At 43.7% G+C, this 16,353-nt stretch overlaps 1 long non-coding RNA gene across 1 annotated transcript; it reads left to right on the plus strand.

Moving 5' to 3' along the window:
* Positions 1-2,021: 2,021 nt before the first annotated feature.
* Positions 2,022-6,629, plus strand: LOC125964022 (uncharacterized). The gene is made up of 3 exons (XR_007476519.1): positions 2,022-2,471; positions 2,941-3,021; positions 5,942-6,629. It is a non-coding gene; the product is annotated as an uncharacterized LOC125964022 (long non-coding RNA).
* Positions 6,630-16,353: the final 9,724 nt, after the last annotated feature.

Below are 16,353 nucleotides of genomic sequence, written 5' to 3' on the forward strand. Positions count from 1 at the left end.
GGCCACAATAGTGAGAGGCCAGCATACCAAAAAAAAAAAAAAAAAAGCTGCTACATTTGGGGGGTAATTTGTTACACAGCAACAGATTAATAAACTGCCTTAATATACCACCTTCCCCTTGATATCCAGGGCCTTTCTGCTTGTCCCATATGATTCTCATTGTCCACCTGCTCACCAGCATCTCTTGGTGGGCCTGGTGGAAGGCATCCCAACATGATTCCCAAGGTGTTTTCAAAGCTTCAAAGTTGGCTAAAACCCTACACACTTTTCTTTCCCTTACCAGTTTTTTCTCTTAATTTATGTTCCCTTATATACAATTCAAGGGAAAAAAGAAGCCGTAAGTTCCTGATTCATTTATACTCACTTCATCCCCATGGCCTTATGAATGGGCTTTTGGTGTGAGAGAGGCATTAAATGAGCCTTAAAACTTCTACTCTTTCTGTGAACAAAAGAAGTGAGCTTGCCAAGAGTAAAGAAAACTTGGACCTCAAAACGTTGGAGTTGGATTCTGAATCTGGAATTTGTGTTCTCTGAGTGGACTCCAAACCTGGCAGCTTCCTTGCCCTCCTCTGACTCAGTCCCTCTGCCTCATTGGGCAGCTCTTTCAGTCAGAGATATGCAAACACTCCCAGGGTGATTTCCTCACAGAGTATGAAGGAAATACACAGTCAAATACAGACTTATCTTAAAGCTATAGTGCAGAATTTGGACATGCTTAGCATTGAATTGCAGGGCTGGATTTCCTATCAGCAGAGGAGTCAAGCTCTGAACTTGGTTTTCCCCTTTTGGTTTTATAATTGTTCTTTTTTATCCCCCCTCAAATTTATTTATTATTTTTAAAATTTTTGGCTGCGTTGGGTCTTTGTTGCTACACACGGGCTTTCCTCTAGTTGCTGCAAGAGGGGGCTACTCTTCGTTGCAGTACGCGGGCTTCTCATTGTGATGGCTTCTCTTGTTGCAGAACTTGGGCTCTAGGCGCGCAGGCTCAGTAGTTGTGGCACACGGGCTTAGTTGCTCCACGGCACGTGGGATTTTCCTGGACAAGGGGTCGAACCCATGTCCCCTGCATTGGCAGGTGGATTCTTAACCACTGCACCACCAGGGAAGTCCATCTCCTTTTGGTTGTTTTTTGGGTTTTTTTGGTTTTAATTTTCTATCCTGAGAAGTAGCTCTGAAAATTCCCATGGGACATTAAATCACCTACCTGCCCCAGGTTACCGCCCTAAGAGTCAGCATTGCTGACCATTTCTCTAGGTTTTGTGATATTCCAGAGTTGGACATAAACCAGAAAAAAGAGAAGCAGTTTTGGTTATTTTGGTTGTGCTCCTCTCCTTTGGAGTGAGTGCAAATTGTTCTGAAAGGCCTAAAGGAGATAAAGAGAATACAGAATACTATTTATTGAGCCCCTACTATGTACAAGATTGTTATTTCATTCCTCACAGGAAGCGAGTGAGGGAGGAACTGATGGCAGTTTGAAAGCAAGACTTCAAATTCTTAATCCTCCTCTTAGCAAGAGGTGATATCTATTCTATGTTCTCTCCACTTGAATCTGGGCAGGCTGGCGACTTCTATGACTGTGGAGTATGGTACAAATGATGCTATGTGAATCCCATGGCTAGATCATAAAAGGCCATGAAGTTCCTGCCTTGTTGGCTGGGACACTCATTCTTGGAACATGGAATCATCATGTAAGAAGTCCCAGAGGCCACCATGCTATGAGGAAGCCCAAACCATGTGGAAAGGCCATGGTCAACAGTCCCAAATGAGCCCAGTTTCAAATCATCCCAGCTGAAGCCACAGACATCATGAAGCAGAAACAACCCATCTCCACTGTGCCTTGTCCAAATTACTAACTTACAGAATCTGTGAGCATGACAGATTGGTTGTTTTTTAATGCCACTAAGTTTGGGGTTGTTTGTTATACCATAATAGATAACCATAATGGTATTATTATTCCTGCTGTACAGATGTGAAAACTGAGACTTGGAGAAATTAAGTTTTAAGTCTAGTTAAGTGGCAGAAGGATGATTTGAACTCAGGTCTCTGACTATAAGCCCCACTGTTTTTCCAGTAGGGACCCAATCAGGGATGAGATATCAGGACAGCTGGGTTGTAGGGTCAGGGAGAATCATATGATTGCACTTTTCCTCAATTGAACCACACCCCAAATCCTGCATTTACCTTTCCATCTCAGGGCAGACATGCCCACATACTTCATCCCCTGGGACATTTGGCAAAGATGAATCCAGCTTCTCTGACTGGCTATTGTCTGATGCTGAGCGTGAAAAGCTGGAGCGGGGTTCCTGGGTCTGGAGGACTCATCTGCATACAGGTCAGAGCTGTGAGCTGGTGCCTGATTGACCCATTTTTCAGGTATATCCTGACCTCCAAGAGATGTTGTGAGCTAGGACTTCTTTGAGGACCAATCAAAAGCTCTTTGAAGACTGGCCTAAAAAAATCTGGATCTACCGGTAAGGTGGAGGTTAGGCAAGTTTGGTCCTTTGTCTCCTATGGTGAGGGGGTATGGCATCTAGTTTTTCAACTCTCTTTCCTGTTTACAATGGTGCTGAGGGTTTCATTTCACTAGTTTTATAAAGTCTCTGGAGGGTGTCAGGTGCCAGGTGTTGTAATAAGTGTGAAATATAGCTTTTTTATCAAGATTAAAAAAATCCAGCCTCAGAGATTCAAGTACTAGGAATTTGGTTGTTAAAGGCAGGAACCCTATTGTCGACTTTAAATAAATTGCAACTGAAGCATGATTGAGCACCGAATTATCACTGCAAGTCCTCTCAGGAATTCTCTAGCAAAGGATAGGCAATAAGACCTCAGTCTGGTCCAGAAAGGGGGCCAGATGGAAGCCATAGTCCTGCTACCTCTCATGACTGGGGGCTGCCATGGCCTACCTTTTTTTTCCTAGAATGTACCATTCTCCCTGTACAGGTTCACCATCCCACTCCAGAGACCTTCCTCAACACCCTCCCCACATCCTCTCAAGCTCACTTTCCTTCACAGCAATTTCTGGTGAGTGCTGTAGGCTGAGTTTTCCAAAGGTAGAGCCCTGGCCATTAACCTTTAAAGAGCAAAATGCCAAGACTGCTGCATCATAGGGAGCACACCTTCTATTTACAGCTGCTTTTTCAGATCACAAGGTACGAGGCAAACAGAGAATTTTTTTTTTTTAATAAGAAGTGCTTAGCATTAATGCAGGGGAGAAAAAGGTGTGATGTGATCTGAGCAAGCCATGGAGAACCCAGGTCGAACAGGAGATGCTGGGCAGCACACCACAAGAAGGTTCTGGGGCTGAAGCTACAATGAGCAACTCCGGGCAATTCTATAGGAAGGGGAAATTAGCATTTACTGAACTCTTCCTATTTGTCAGGTGCCATGCAAGATATTGTACATACATTATTTATTCCTCATTTCAGACCTGGGTGGTCCCGTTTTATGAATGAGTAAACTGAGGCTCAGAAAAAAGTAATTAATTAACTGAGGTTAATTGCCCCAAATCACACAGGTAGTGTGGGAGGGACCTGGGATTCAAACCCAGATTTGTTTACTCTGAATTCTTTATTTTACCTACTGCGTGTGAGAGGTATATCCTTGCCTTGGCACAGATATCCCAGCGTGTGACTCCCACCCTCCTCAAAATGAAAAACGGAACGATTAAAGGTTATTCCTAACATGTTTATAGAATGACTTGAATGAAAGGATCTTTTACACCCCTTGGGAAGTTTACAGAAGGCACTGAAAGTTGACTGTTGGACTTAGAATCTAGAGTCTATGGGGTAGAAGCATCCACCATTCCTGACTCCGCCTCCTAATCCCCCGCAATCTCCCTCACAGCCATCCACAATGCCTCAGCCCATCCACAATGCTTCTCATGTACCTACACTTCTTTCTCTACCTTAAATGCATGTAAAGATGACTCCAAATACCCATCTCTTGAGACTGGCAGAACACTGACATCCAGCCATTTTGCCCACCTTCATGAAGCTCAGTGTCTCAGGCAGGGTCGGGGAGATTCTTCCACATGTCAGCCATCCAGGCCACCACTGACACATCCGTCATCCCAGCCCACTGGTCCCTTAGGATCAGGAAGCTCTGCTGCTTTGGGCCCAGACTTGGGACAGAGTGTTCTTTGGGGGCCGGCTTCTCTAGTGCACTCGCTCAGAGGTTCTGCAAGGGGTAGGGTTTAGGTTTACACAATTTGAAATATTCCTGACTTTAGATTTCTTCCCAACCTGGCTGCATTCCAGGGCACCTTCCTCTCTTCCACGCACTCTAGGACCCTGGAACAGCCTCATCAGGGAGCTTAGGTTTGGGGGAAAAAACAAAACAACACAAAATGGAAACTTTCTGTTCATTCCCAATTATTTCCCATGGCAGGAAGTGAAACCACTGTTCATTCAGTCGCAAGCCAAAAACTTAAGAATCATTTTCAATTCCTTTCTTTCTCTTATGCTCTATAATATTTAATCCATCAGCCTGTTACCTCTACCTTCGAAATATATCCAGAATAAAAATATAACCACTTCTTTATCACCTCCAATGCTACCACCTCAGTCCAAGTGACCATCACCTCTTATTTGGACTATTGCACTCCTATCAGTCCTCCTGCTTCAATTCTCACTCCCTTTTAGTCTATTTTATGCTCAACATCTAGAACTGCACTAATATACTAGCCACTAGCCACATGTGGCTACTCAAATATAAATTCAAATTAATTCAAATTAAATAAATTAAAATTTTACTTCCTCAATCATACTTACCACATTTCAAATGCTCAATTGCCACATATGGCCAATGGCTACCACACTGGGCAGAGTAGACAGAACATTTTCATCATTGAAGTTCTTTTGGACAGCACTGATCTAGAGTGAGTTTTTTAACACTTCAGTCAGATATCTCTCACCTGCTCAAAACACTCCAATGACTTCCTATCACACTTACTAAAAAAAAAAAAAAATCCATAGACCGGACCATGACCTACAGACATTATGTGACCAGGTTCCTGCTATGCCTCCTATCTAGTTTCCTATTGCTCTCTATATTTCTCAATCCTTCCGGCCTTCAGCCTCTTTGATATCCCTCGAATGTATCAAGCATGATTCTTCCTCAGAGGCTGTGCACTTGCTGTTCCCTCTGTCTTGAACACTTTTCCCTTAAATAATCATATGGCCCACTCCCTCACTTCATTTAGATCTCTGCTCAAATCTCCCCTTTCCCACCACTATTTCATCGATTTTAAAGGAGTCATGTCCTCTCCCTCCACACCTAGTCACTCCCTCACCACTTATTCTGCTCTATATTTCTTTACAGCACTTCTCACTGCCTGACATTCTATTATGCATTTATTTGTTTTTTGTCTGCCTCTCCCACTAGAACACTTACTCCATGAAAACAAAGACTGTGTGGGTTGTTCACTGCTCTATCCCCTTGTGTGTAGAACCCTGCCTGGTGCATAGGAGAGACTCATGAATGTTTATTTATTGATTGAATGACTGCATGTTTTCTGTTCTGCAAATGTCACAGAGGCAAAGAATTACAAAGAACTTGGCCACCTTCTTGGAATGGAGAAGAGGAAAAAAATGTAGAGAAAACAAATGAATTAGTTTCTTAATAAATTATCTGGTTACAAACCGACATTATGGAATTTGGTGTATGTATAGAGAGTCTTATGTTTCTATAAGGCTTGTTTTGAAAACATGAATTTGTTCCTAACTGATTGATATATTAGGAAACAATTTGGACAAAAATGCAAATTTCACATTTGCTTCTGTACAACTTCATCCACAAGAAACACTAGGTGAGTGCAGAAAAATACACCCACCTGGATCAACCCATGTAGAAATACACAAAACACAACACACACAAACACCACACATGTGCTAGGAACCATACCCATCCACATCTGGTGTTACAACTTTCCATCAAATTTCAGATAACCTGGGCTTCCCTGGTGGCGCAGTGGTTAAGAATCCGCCTGCCAATGCAGGAGACGTGGGTTCAAGCCCTGGTCTGGGAAGATCCCACATGCGGCGGAACAACTAATCCCATGCGCCACAGCTACCGCGCCACCATTACTGAGCCTGTGCTCTAGAGCCCACGAGCCACAACTGCTGAAGCCCACGCGCCTAGAGTCCATGCTCTGCAAAAAGAGAAGCCACTGAAATGAGAAGCCTGCGCACCGCAACGAAGAGTAACGTCTCTCGCAGCAACTAGAGAAAAGCCCGTGCACAGCAACAAAGACCCAACACAGCCAAAAATAAATAAATAAATAAATTTATTCAAACAAACAAAATTTCAGATAATCCTCCTTCCTCCACTTCACAATAACTCATGAGCTGTGACTTTGCCAACACCCATTTCCACAAGCAAACTGCAGGTTTTTTCCAAATCAGAGTGCTATATTTACTATAGTATTTATGTTTTGCTTAACCATTTAATATTTGTAAAGCTATGTTACCATTTTTATCAGGTTCCTGTCTGTTTTAAATGTGTCACTGGTGAAGTTTTCACTGTTGTGAAATCCTAGGTTTTCTTATAAGCGCTGAGGGATTTTGCAAAGCTCGGTGATATTTAGGAGCATATATGTCACTGTTGGGGCCCAGGTTAGGCCATCCCAAAATGTGCCTCAGTGGCATATTGCTTATTTTGAATTAAAGTTACTTAAAAAATGGCCAACACAAGAGGGACACTGTGACTTTCCTTTCTGTCTCCTGAAAGCAGGAAATCAGTCTCTCACATGACAGATGTTCTCCCTGCATCTGGAAGTAAAAGGATACCCTTATCGCCCAAGATAGGGAATTCAGGCCAAGAAGTGTATATAAACCATGTTACTTCTTTAAAATGCTGTTTAGATTCTTCACTAATTGGGCACCCAAAACCTAAGTTTCTTTGTCCTGTCAATTCCTCACAAATTTATTGTTTCCTTGTCTAAAAAGTATAAAAGCTGCCTGCTTTGGCCACTTCTTAGGTCCCATTTCTATAAGACCTCCATGCGCATGAATTAAAATTTTTTTCTTTTTCTCCTGTTAATCCGTTTTATGTCAATTTTATTTATCCAGCCACAAGAACTCCAGAGAAGTAGAGGGGGACATTTCCCTCTCCTCAACATCACCTTCTAACAGAACTGACCCTATTAGGTTACATCTACCCTCCCACCCCAACCCACTCCCAACTATACAGAAAGCACCTGAAGGGCACGAAGAGATTTTTATTCCTTTTCTAATCCCCAAAGCTCCCCTCCCTGCAAGACAGCACGCTGTAATGTAAGGAAATGTGCGTTGCTCAGTTTATTCCACCCTAGCCTCCTTTCAAATTGGCCTTGGAATGGGGGTGGCCAGAAGGAACTCCAAAGAAACTGCCCAGGGAAGGTCTTTGTTGGCAACATTTCCCTCCCAGAGCTTCCGGGAATCCCACTTCAGGGAATCATTAACTTTCATCTGAGCAGGCGGGAGCCAACCCATCCCCTACCAACATCCCCAGGCAGTGGAGAAAGGGTATACACAGGGCTCGGGAGGTCATGCCAGCAGGCAGCCCCCTGCTCAGGCCCTGCAGCACCCAGCAGACGCAGCAACTCGTGCGGTGAGGAGATCCTGTAAGATATATTAACATCACAAAAGTTAATGGACCAGAAAGGGAAAAAATTAACATAAATTACCTTAGCCTGAAATCCTGCCTTCCTTGGCAGCTAGAGAAAAAGTTCAACGTGGTGCCAGAGGAAAATCAGGCCTGGGGAAGCAGAGGCTTTAATGGGCTAAAATATCACCTCCAACCCTCCCTCAAAAACAATAAATCCCTGATCATCTGGGCCTAGTAACAAATTATGTAAGGCAAACGGCACAAAGAAGCTAGTTTTACTCTGCTGCTCTCTGGCTAGTCCTTTGTGCAGTGGGTGCTTTATGTAGCTTTTGCTGGGTATGCAATGCATTCCTTAGGAAGATGGTAACTTCTCTCCATCCAGGGAAACTTGGGGGTGTCCCTGGCCCCTGCTGGGCCTCCTTGAGTCCTGGTAGCTAGAGCCCTCTTTAATAGAAAACAAAAAAAAAAGGAAACCAGCTTCAAGGGCTCTCTGGATGCAAAAGCTATTCTCCCTGCCTCTCCCCATGCTGCCCTGCCCCCCTCATGTGGGGCTTAGATGGCTACTGTGAGGCTTAACGAGAACAGAATTCCACCGTGAAATTTTGAGTTTCCAGGATGAGGGGCTGGGGAAAGGCGAGAGGAGATGTGAGAAAGTGTTGATGGAAACTGGGTATACAGAGCAAGGCAGCAAGCTGGCATTAGAGAAGAAAAGTTGGATGGTAACTGAGAGATGCCTGGTGGCAAGAATGATCAGGGGACTTTAAAGAACAACGATGCTCAAGATACAATTTTAAGTTATTGGCTGAGCTGTGTGGCATGTTTCCTTCAAGCTTTTAGCAAAAGTCTGCCACACATCGCTTTGAATTAGGGATGCTTTGGAGAGTGAAAAGTTTTGGCAGCATGAGAGGAGAAAGGGATGAGGGGCACAGTAGGTCAAGAATTCAGCTGAAACAGGTAATAAGAGCAATTTTTTTTTGTTTTAATTTTTTTACTTTTGGCTGCGTTGGGTCTTCGTTGCTGCACGCTGGCTTTTCTCTAGTTGCGGGAGTGAGGGCTACTCTTCGTTGCAGTGCACGGGCTTCTCATTGTGGTGGCGTCTCTTGTGGAGCACAGACTCTAGGCACGCGAGTTTCAGTAGTTCTGGCACGCAGGCTCTAGAGCGCAACCTCAGTAGTTGTGGCGCACGGGCTTAGTTGCTCCGTGGCATGAGGGATCTTCCCGGACCGGGCCTCGAACCCGTGTCCCCTGCATTGGCAGGCAGATTCTTAGCCACTGTGCCACCAGGGAAGCCCCAAGAGCAAATATTTTTATAGCCCTTATGGAGTGGTAGATACAGTTCTATGTGCTGTATATTCATATATTACTGGTAGCTCATTTAATGCTATGAAGGAGGAGCTCTGACTATTCCCATTTTATATACAAGGAAACTGAGGCACAGAGAAGTTAAATAACTTGTCCAAGGTCATACCATCAATAAGTGGCAGAGATAGGATGTGAACCCAGGCTCCAAAGCCATTCTCTCAAACACTGCACAAGAATTCCCAAAGACACAGAGTTCAGGACATGGGGTTTCCTATTGTCTTTGAGGGTGGGGAGCAGCATAAGGTGATTCTTCCTAGCTGAACATGGGGGGAAAGATGACCCCAGGAGGCTGGGAGACTTGGATAAACCCAAGAAGTTGATAGTTGGGTTACATTTAAATTAGGAGGGGAGGGCCAAGTGATGCCCAAAGTTCTTTCCTACATTAAGGGTCTGTGAGACCAAGACAGGGGTCCTGCCCTGGAAGAGGTTGTGGTGTCATTGTGAAGGGGACACATATCTGGGACAAGTAAAATAGCTTACTGTGGAATAAACAGAGAGCCTACAAGCTAACAAGGATCCAGTGATCCAAGGATCCAGGTCTTTGGGTCAAAATGATATATTTTGGATGAAATGCTTTAGGGAAAGAAGAAACCAGGGAGACTTAATGAAGGAGGTAGCCTCCTGCAGAACAGTAGCTACAATCACAAGGCTCTGGAGTCTCATTTCAAGCATTTCCCAGTCCTAGCCCCCTTCCTTCAAGTCCCTTCTTCATTCTCTTTCCTTCCATATCCCAGAATTCCTCTTGGAATGGTCAAAGGCTGGGTTGGTCAGTCAGTAGGAAAATGACCTACAGAAGCTCTGGTTCCCAAAAACGGTCTGCAGACCGAATCTAAAGGAAAATTTGGATTTCCCATCCCAAATCATCGTTGGTTAACTTTTTATTTTTTAATTGAGATATGATTCACATAGCTTAATACTCACTATTTTAAAACATACAATTCAGTGGTTTTTTTAATATATTCACAAAGTTGTGCAACCATCACTACAATCTGAATATTTTCATCATCCCAGAAAGAAACCTCGTGTCCATTAGCAGTCACTCCTCATTTCCCACTCACCCCAACCTGGCCACCACAAATTTACCTTCTGTCTCTGTGGATTTCCCTATTCTGGATACTCATATCAAGGGAATCATATAATGTATTTTTCTCGTGACTGGCTTCTTTCACTTAGCATAATATTTTCAAGGTTCATCTATACTGTAGCATGTATCAGTACTTCAGTGCTATTGGTTCCTGGCTCCAGCAGCTTCTTCTTTAGGTAAAGTGGTCTGCATTCTCCGCATTCACCTATCTCTCTAGTTTTTAGGGTGGTCATTTGTCCTGTGACCTCAGTTTCTGATGAATCTAAGAAAAGTTGTTTCTTTTCAGTTTGTTTAGTTTTTTTCTTGTTGTAAGGCAGCTGGGATTTTAATAGGAATTGAATTGACTGTGTAAATTAATTTAGGGAGTAATGCCACCTTAACAATATTGAGTCTTCCATGAACATGAAACCGAGGGCAGTCATCAGTTAGATCCCTTAAACTATAACTTGCTTAATAAATATGATCCTGTAACCTGCCTTTACTAACTAAACTTGCTTTAATTGTTTTTGCAAATTGCATACCCTCTAAGCTTCACATAGCTTAGACAACATATCACAAGACTCCTTTAACCACCCCTCTATAGATAACACCTCTGATGTATATTCCGCTATAGCAACTGTTGTTTAAATTGTTTTTCAGAAACATAGAGCTAGCCTTGCCCAGTTCAAACCAGTCAAGACCACCAACCATTCAACTGGGTCTGCTTGAGTGTCTGAAGGACAACATTGGATATCAGAGGGCCAAAAACTCCACCCTCATGCTAATGCAGCCATTTTCTGAACGTGTATCCCATGAAGGAGCCTGTAACTCAGATATGCCTACGCAGAACGCCAATTACTTTACCTTTTTCTTGCCTCCAATTATCTTTCCCCACATCTCAGACCACCCTGCTTCTTTTTTTTTAATAAATTTATTTATTCATTTATTTAATTTTTGGCTGCATTGGGTCCTCGCTGCTGCATGCGGGCTTTCTCTAGTTGCAGTGAGCGGGGGCTACTCTTTGTTGCGGGGCACAGGCTTCTCATTGTGGTGGCTTCTCTTGTTGCAGAGGACAGGCTCTAGGCGCACGGGCTTCAGTAGTTGTGGCACAAGGGCTTCAGTAGTTGTGGCTCGCGGGCTCTAGAGCACAGGGTCAGTAGTTGTGGCGTACGGGCTTAGTTGCTCCACGGCATGTGGGATCTTCCCGGACCAGGGCTCGAACCCGTGTCCCCTGCATTGGCAGGCGGATTCTTAACCACTGCACCACCAGTGAAGCCCCCACCCTGCTTCTTTATCCCATAAATATCCCAAGCCCCTCACCTTCAGGAAGGTGGATTTGAGACTTGTCCTCATCTCTCTCGCTTGTCTGCCTTGTAAATAAACCCTTTCTCTGCTGCAGACCTCAGTGTCTCAGCGTTTTGCTTGCTGTGTGTCAGGCAAATGAACCTGGTTTGGTAACAAACATGGGATATATTTTCATTTATTTAGGTTTTCTTTCATTTCTTTCAATAATATTTGTATTTTTCAGCGCACCTTTGCTTAACTTTTGTCCTTCTCTGGCTCAGCTGCTGCAGAGTTGAAGGGTTAAGATGAGGGAAGAGGTAGAGGGGATTGTTACTAGTTCTCAGCCAGGAGCAAGACCAGGACTCTCTTAGGATGACCCATGCTGGGTGTTGGGCAGTTACCAAAGGGCCTTCACACTGAAGTGTTGGGCACAGCTGTTGGTCAGCATGCACTTGGCACTGTCCCACTCTGGGCCACTCACTGACTCTCAGTTCTTGAAATGCTGAGATGGGAAATCTTTCAGACTCATTATTCCAGGAAAGCATCTTCTTTTTGGGCCAGCCTTGGAGCAGCAGCCCCAGTGACCCTGAAGTCTGGTCCCCAGCTCCTATCTGCCCTTGGAATTTCTCCTGCCAGGAAGGACAAGATGCCTTCTCCAGGAATGTCATTGGCAGAGAGGACAAGAACCATGCAAATTACATTTCCAAGCCTTTCCCTAATCATATCAAAGTCCTTTGCAAGGAATCTTCTAGCCTAACTGGAGTTTGATAATTATAAATTATTTCTAGCAGAAATGCTGATTGTGGGAAAGCAGGTTAGAGCAAATATGATTCATATTAAAGCCATGGTCAGATCATCATGAACCTACAGGATATTTATTTTTCCATCAGCTCCTCCCTGGTTCCCCCACCTCCCTTTTTGGCCTGGCTGAGCTGGAGACTCGCCTAATACAAATAACAGCATTAAAATAAAATCATGTGAAAGCTCAGGGGAACACTCCTGAGTAATGGAGAGGATAATAAGCTTGGACAACCACCCCAGCCCTCTCCTCTTACTCCCTCAAGGCAGACGAAAGTTCACGACTGATTTGGGATCCCTTCTAACAGTAAACAGGAGGGAAACTAGAGCTTAAGTGGTTTAAGAAAAAATTGTAATAATGTACCAGATCGCTTTCACTCCGCTAATACTCAGTCCCTGCATCTCTGAAGTAATTTCCACTTTCTAAGTTATGATGGTGGAGCTGTGTGTTGAACAGAACAAAAAGACAAAGCCATGAGAAATAAACCAACACAGAGGTGGCTTTGTTTGTTCATTCATTTATTCATCAAACATCTAAGAGCTGACTATCCCAGGCACTGTGCGGGCTGCAGGAGATGCAGAGGTGAAGGAGTTGGCAACACCGTCCCTGCCCCTCGTTCTTAAGGAGGGAGGTAGATGTGTAGCCAAATAAGCCACAATACCAGCAAATTTCTTGCTTCCAAGAATCTGCAGCTTAAGACTCTTCCTCTCAGCTTGGGTTGGTGGGGCAGGGAAGGTGGGGAGTGGTCATCTCACCTTTGCCTCTGGGGACTGGAAATTAGAACTTCTAACTCATCTTTGAAAAAGAGAAAAAAAAGACGGGAGGGAAGGAGAGAGAAGAGAGGAGGGTTGTCATTAATCTTGTAAAGGAGGGTTTTTCCACCGATCTTGTAGCTTTGGAATGGACAACTCTGTTGGTCTCAGAGATCTGATTCTTTGGACATAGGGTCTGGCTTGAGGGTGAGGGAGGTGATCAAAAGATTATGAAGCAAAACCAAGAAGAGTGTCTGAACCTAAAAGGTAACATTTGGCAGAAGCTGCTGCCCATAACATGAAGCTCCTCCCAGCCTGCCTTCCCAAGAGATGATAAGAATAAGGAAGAGGATGGCTAAGAAGGGTCTTGAGGTATGTGGAGAAGTGTCAGGCTCACAGCTTTCATGCCAGCAGCAACAGCAGCATTCCACTGTGGGGCAAATTACTTGTAGTCACCTAGGGGCTGCTTTACCTTATTACCACAAAAATGCTATGGTTTTTATTATTGGGTACAGTGGCCATGTTTTTGGCTCCTCCACGGCCTGGGTGTTTGGTGAGTCATCCCTCAAATCTTCTCTCAGTGTGAAATGGATTGCTGCATTTCCAGGGCTTAATTGTCCGCACCAGCTAAAAGCACTCTGCCAGTAATGAAAATACATTCACTCTTTTTATCAAGAAAAAAGGATAATAACTCAGCCAGCTTTAGCTCACATTTTATTGAACATCAGCCCAGCTTGTTTCTAAGGACATCTCTGATGCGAAGCACAGAAGACTGTCGGGGGAGGGGGGAATGGGGGACACTGAGGAAAGGTCTGGGGGGATGAAGGGCAAAACAGAGCTCAAGGCCGCCCTCCTTACCCCCTCAGAGTACTTTCCAAAATGACAGCTGTCCCTTCCCAAGGAGCTGGAGGAGGTGACTACTAAAAATTTAAAACTGCTTTGTCTCTATAGAACAGACTTGTGGTTGCCAAGGCGAAGGGTGATGGCGGAGGGAGGGAGTGGGAGTTTGGGGTTAGCAGATGGCAAACTATTATACATAGAATGGATAAACACAAGGTCCTACTGTATGGCACAGGGAACTATATTCAATATCCTGTGATAAACCATAATGGAAAAGAATATGAAAAAGAAAGTTTATATATGTATAACTGAATCACTTTGCTGTACAGTAGAAATTAACACATTGTAAATCAACTACATTTCAATAAAATAAATTAAAAAAAAAAACCTTTGTCTCTCATTGAAGATGAATGACAGTAACAGCAATAATAATAACTACGGGGCTTCCCTGGTGGCGCAGTGGTTGAGAGTCCGCCTGCCTATGCAGGGGACACGGGTTCGTGCCCTGGTCCGGGAGGATCCCACATGCCGTGGAGCGGCTGGGCCCGTGAGCCATGGCCGCTGAGCCTGCGCATCTGGAGCCTGTGCTCCGCAACTGGAGAGGCCACAACAGTGAGAGGCCCACGTACCGCAAAAATAAATAAATAAATAAATAAAAAATAATAATAACTACGGCACTTTATAGTATTCAAAGGACATGCAGAAACTCTTTGATTTGATCTTTACAACTTTCCTGAAGAGCCAGTTGGACAAATGTTATTGTGTCATTGCTGTAGATAATGAAACTAAGCTTAAGGAAGGGAAGGGACTTACCCAGTGTCATCAGCTAGTGTTAGACTCAGTGTCTAATACTTGAGTTGGGCAGCCTTTCTAGAACTCCACACCCAGAGGTGAGGTGGTTCCTTGGGGGAGTGACGGGAAGAGGGACAGCACTGGAGAGAGTAACTAGTGAAAAATGGGGTAAGGCCTTAGGGACTTACATGGATCTGAAAGATTACATTTGAAGAACCTAAAATAAGCTCTGTATTCCCTCATTCCATCTCCATAACCTTCTCTTATACCAGTACTCCAGCCACACTGTCCTCCTGCGGCAATATTCTTGAGCACCAAATTACAGTCAGCCATTCCCCACTTCTTCCTTGCTCACAGAAGCCTAATTTTACTCTCAGAAGCCTGGCTTTTGTCAGAAATTGGTAGCATTGGTTCTTCCATGAAGTTCACTAGAAGCTAGACTGCTCCTCTGCCCAACTCTACACCAATCTGTGTCATTCATTCTCCTTGCTAATGACCAGTTTAGGAATGCATATGTGATGAAATTTTTGTTATGTTCTGAGATATGAAGGGAAATCTGCACAGTGTCCAGGGAAGGGTTTCCTTGTTTTGAAAAGGGAAGGGTTTGCCCTCTTCCTCTCTTCCTGGACATTGTACCACTACAAGGGAGTTGTATGAAGTTGGAGCTTTGGCAGCCATCTTGGCATCCAGAAGGACCTCAGCACAAAAGGGTGACTGCGCAGAAAGAAGGGAATAGTCTGGCCCTGGATGATGTTGACCAACCTTACAACCCTACCCCCTCTGCCCTCAGCCTTCTTTATATGAGGTAATACAATTCCTTTCCTTTTTTTTTTTTTTTTTTTTTGGCACTACTTTGAATTGAGGCAACTTCTTCTTTCCACTGAAAGCATTCAAAATGCTACACCTCCTTTCTGTTCCTAAAACCTTTCAAGCTCCTTCTCATTTCAGGGCTGTTCCCACTGTCTGGGACACTTTTCCCCCAGATGTTCACCTGGTTGTCTCCTTCCAATCATTCAGGCCTCAGCTCAAATTTCACTTTTCCAGAGAGACTTTCTATGAACTACCCAATCTAAACCAGTTTTCCAATAACTATATTTTCATTTTAGCACTTATTAGTATCAGAAATCATGCTTGTATTTATGTGTTTACTTGTTTATTGTCTATTTTCCTCAGGAGAGTATAAGCTTTATGTGAGTAAGAACTGTGCCTGGCTTCCTCACCACTGTATTCCTAGCACCTGCACAGAGCCTAACACATAGTAGGTGCTCAATAAATATTTGCTGAATGAATAAATGAATCCCAAAGACAATCTCACCATGCTGCTTCCCCGTCTCCCTCTCCCCAATAGCTGTTTGGGTAATGTGTCTATACCTTTGGCTTTTCATCAATTCCTTTTACAAAAATCTAAATCGCAGGACCAGTAAGAAATAAAGAAGGCAGCAGAGAAGAACATCATAAAAGCAAAATTATTTTAGGCTTAAATGTAAAAGGAGAGCAGGCTGATTGCATAACATATGTAGATCTATGCAAATTACCATGCAAGTTAAATAGCAGAGAAGTTTGAAGTGGTGAAGTCCAGAGTCCCATGTTGGGTGTGTTTTCCTTCCCATCAGGAAGTAGTATCAACTCCTTAGATGCAGAAAGTGGGGATGCTGACATACAGTGAGAGAAAAATCAACTGAGGGTTACACAAGTAAAAAAGAATTTAATTTAATTTCTGGGCTTTTCTAAAAGATAAAAATAAAAAACATTTCACATATCCACTTTAAAGAGTAGAAATAGGAAGCATAAAACTCTGTCCAGTTTTACATGATGGCCAACTAAGATTACAGAGGAAGGAGAAAGGAAATGAAGAAAATAAGGGTAGGGCTTCCCTG

The sequence above is a fragment of the Orcinus orca genome, chromosome 3, assembly GCF_937001465.1.
Source record: "Orcinus orca chromosome 3, mOrcOrc1.1, whole genome shotgun sequence".
NCBI lineage: Eukaryota > Metazoa > Chordata > Mammalia > Artiodactyla > Delphinidae > Orcinus > Orcinus orca.